Source organism: Nicotiana tabacum, chromosome 17, assembly GCF_000715075.1.
Source record: "Nicotiana tabacum cultivar K326 chromosome 17, ASM71507v2, whole genome shotgun sequence".
NCBI lineage: Eukaryota > Viridiplantae > Streptophyta > Magnoliopsida > Solanales > Solanaceae > Nicotiana > Nicotiana tabacum.
In genome coordinates, this window is record NC_134096.1 from 98322578 (window position 1) to 98326407 (window position 3830).

The 3830-nt window shown below is 32.6% G+C and overlaps 1 non-coding gene across 1 annotated transcript; it reads left to right on the forward strand.

Moving 5' to 3' along the window:
• The first annotated feature begins 3316 nt into the window (after positions 1 to 3316).
• LOC142172307 (U5 spliceosomal RNA) lies at positions 3317 to 3434 on the forward strand. Its single transcript, XR_012701675.1, has one exon. It is a non-coding gene; the product is annotated as a U5 spliceosomal RNA (small nuclear RNA).
• Positions 3435 to 3830: the final 396 nt, after the last annotated feature.

Below are 3830 nucleotides of genomic sequence, written 5' to 3' on the forward strand. Positions count from 1 at the left end.
GCATATTGAGTTTTCTCACACAATTTGGAATCATAACCTTCATTTAAAACACAACTCAAAGTCATAGCATTTTAATATACATATCATTCTTGAACACATTCCCAAAGGATAATATAATGTGTTAGGAACATTCAGAACACGTTTTGAATACTTAATTCTCGATACTTTGCTTATTCGGGACAATCAAATTTATTGGGAACAACTCGTAACATAGAATAAGGAACTTAAACAACCATACTTGAAACTTATGAGAACATCATTGAATTCAATTCTAAGAGAGTAGTTTAGCCAACATACCTTGCTTTGAGCTTTCCTTAAATTACTACAACGTTCCGAAAATTCTAGCAACTTCAATCTATTTAGAAACATAACAAAAGTAAACCATAATAGGAAGATATTCATGGGTTCACCTCACTTAAATATTTCATCAAACACTAGGTGTGCAAATTGGTTATAAGGTTCTTCCACAAAATTTCCTTCACTTTACAACCCAATCTTTACTTATTTGAACTCAACAAACTTTCCACAAACCTTATTGGTACATTCATGTATAAATAATACTCTTACACCCAAGAATCATACCCTTAATCAACCATCTTCTACCCAAATTCGAAATTGAAAACTAGGTTATGTAACCCTTACCTCTTAGATGAAGAACTTGAGGGATTTCTTGTTGGATTTCAAGGCTTGAACAAGATCTTGATGAACAAAGTACTTGAGTTTTTTCTTCTCTCTAGAACACTCTCACTTCTCTCTAAAAATATAATATTTTTGCTCCAAAATGAGCTTCAAGGGTTATTTATCCAAGTTGAGTCGGGTTATAAAAATAAAAGAATGGATACTCCGAAATTTTGGACCGGGCTACAGACCAGGCTAGGCACGCTCTGTAGCCAGCTATAGACCTAGCGAGTCACCCTCTGTAGCCAGCTATAGATCTGGCGAGGCACGCTTTGTAGCCAGCTATAGACCTGGCGAGGCAAGGGATATAGCACGGTCCAGCGTACTACATACCTGGCTAGGCGAGGGATATAGCACGGTCTAGCGCGCTACAAGCTGGGCGACGTGAGATTGAAAAATTTCAACTACCCAACACACCGTTCAACCCAAAAACTCCAAAAATATAATACATTAGCCTACCTTGGCACCCCAAAACCTTAAATTACTTAACGAAATTTTCCGAGGCCTTACAGTGAACCACTTTTCTTATTTACATAAATATCATTTAATGTTATTTATTGTTAGTTCTCTCCCCATTATTGCTCACATTTTTTCAGAACAATCAATATATGTTATAGTCAACACATTTCCAGATCTGTCTAATGTTACTCATATTTTCAGAACTCACATCTAGAGATATTATTTTTTAACTAGGTTTAACCTATTATTATACAAACTCAACTGTTTTAGCCGAAAGTCATATTTTTTGGTCAAACAACATGAAATTTAAAATGTTATACTCCCTCCTTTCACTTTTACTTGTCACGTTTTGACTTTTCACGCCCTTTAAGAAATAATAAATGAAGTACATAATTTACCATGATACCCATATTAATTGATGGATATTTTTAATGGTTTTGAGAAAATGATTTGAAATGAGTAATTAATGTTGTGGGTATAGCAAGAAAAAGAAAATTATCTTATCTTGATATGCTAAAAGTGACAAGTAAAAGTGAAAATCTATTTTTAGAATACTGGACAAGTAAAAGTGAACGGAGGGAGTATTAACAACAATAATAGAAAATATTAAAATATTTTTAAGAAATAATTAATTTGTTACATAAGATGTCATGTTGGGCTTATTTTTAGTGCCTTTCAAACTCTCTAGTTAGATCGTTATTCGACCCCTTTCTTAAATTTTAAATTTAAATAAATAAACAAAATTAAACTTTTAGAAATTGCCGTGGACGGGAAACCATCATTGCTTTCAATAGGGACTATAAATATATAAACATAATATGCTTATTCATTTGCATACGAGTTAAAAAGAAATAAAAAACATAAATTATGGTGAAGTAATTAGTGTAATAGCATGAGATTATTTTTTGTGCTGTGGCTATTATTGCATTGATGATTTCAGTTGACAATTTAACACTAATTACGGGGAAAGTAAGCTTCAAATCAAAGAATCAGGTAATCGATCTACATGTGGTGTGGTGGGCACAACATGAAAAGGGGGAAATGGCCTTTGAGTGAGACGCAAGTGACTCACAACAATACTCCCTCCGGTCCGCTTTAACCGACTTTTTGAATGTTTTTACATATATTAAAAAATTCAACTTTTAGTATTAATTAATAATAAAATAGATGATATTAACCATAATTTGTTCATTAGAAATATAACAAATATTCTTAGTCTCTTTACTCCAAAAGTAACTTTAGAAGAAAAGGTTAATTCCTTTTTGATATCTAAAAAATTAAATATTGTAAATCACAAAAAATACCAAAAATTAATTAAAATGAACTGAAAGGAGTCTAATTTTGCAAATGGAGCGAATAATAATTAATGATGAAATTTGGGTCGGGTGGCTCTTTTTAGAGCGTTAGTCAATGAATAGCCATCAATCGCAAAGTTTTTGGAGAATAATGTCATGACCCGCCACATCATCATGCCACGTAGGTGTCATTTATCATATATTAATGCCATATGGAACCTTACATATGAAATAGACTAGCACATGTGGGAAGGTTCTAGAAAAATATAGAGATTTTTGATGGAAGACCTTAAAACCCTATGAAATTGCTAGGAAAGTTAGTAGAAGTTTCTAGTTATGTAGAATATTCTAGAGAAGGGACATACTTGTAAATAATAAGGGTATTGTGTATAATTATTATTTACTCACTAGCCCTATGAAACTAGTATATAAAGAGGGTTATTCATTTGTAACTCATCAAGCAAAATAATCAAGTTCTCTACAATAAAAATTTTTATTTGGCAAATTTCTCTTGTCTTTCTTTCTACCATTCTCTTAGCGATCTTGAGAGTAGTAAGGCTGACTTGGCATCGCAAGAACACGAGCAAGTTGTGCAAGATCGTGAGCGAGTTGTCAAGTGCTGCACGTGTACTTAGTTAACGACTAAGGACGTGACAATAGCCCCACATGAAGTTTCGAAAAATAGCCGGTAGAAGCTCCAGGACAGTGTACAATCATTGCTCACTTTTCACTATATTGACCATATTTCAGACTTGGCCCAACAGAGCGCCCATTTCAAATGTGAATTGTGGAACCAGAAGAAATTCCCACATCGAGGAACTTTCTAAAAAGCTAGCAGATGAAACCAGATATAAAGAGCTTGTGCATTTTAACCAATCTCACGCAGCTACGCAGTAAGCGCATAGCGAACTATTCTTTCGCCTTTTACTAAAGAATACCGTGTGCTTATTGCAAATAGTGGCATACGCCAATTTTTAGAGGGGTTTTCTTTAAATGAGAACCCTAACAAATAAAGTTAGAAATTATTTATGTGAAAATTTGAAAACGACTCAAGCGAGTCCTTCTGAAGATTGTGTTGTATTAACAACAACAAATCAAGTTGTATTATTATGTAATCTGTTTACATATTCAATTTTCTCTTAAGATTACTGAGAATCGAAGTATAATATATATCTATACATAAAAATGTTGCAATTTGTATAGATTTGTCTCCACGTGAAAATTTGTATGTTTAATTGAGATTTGTATTCATCAATATACCTACAATTTTGTTTTCCTTTCTTCTTGTATTCATCATTATAGCTACAGGAATTGTTTATTTTGTTTGAAGGAAAAAAAAAAGAGAAATGCATACTAGAAATATGTAATATATCAAAATAGACATTCAACAGAAATAAT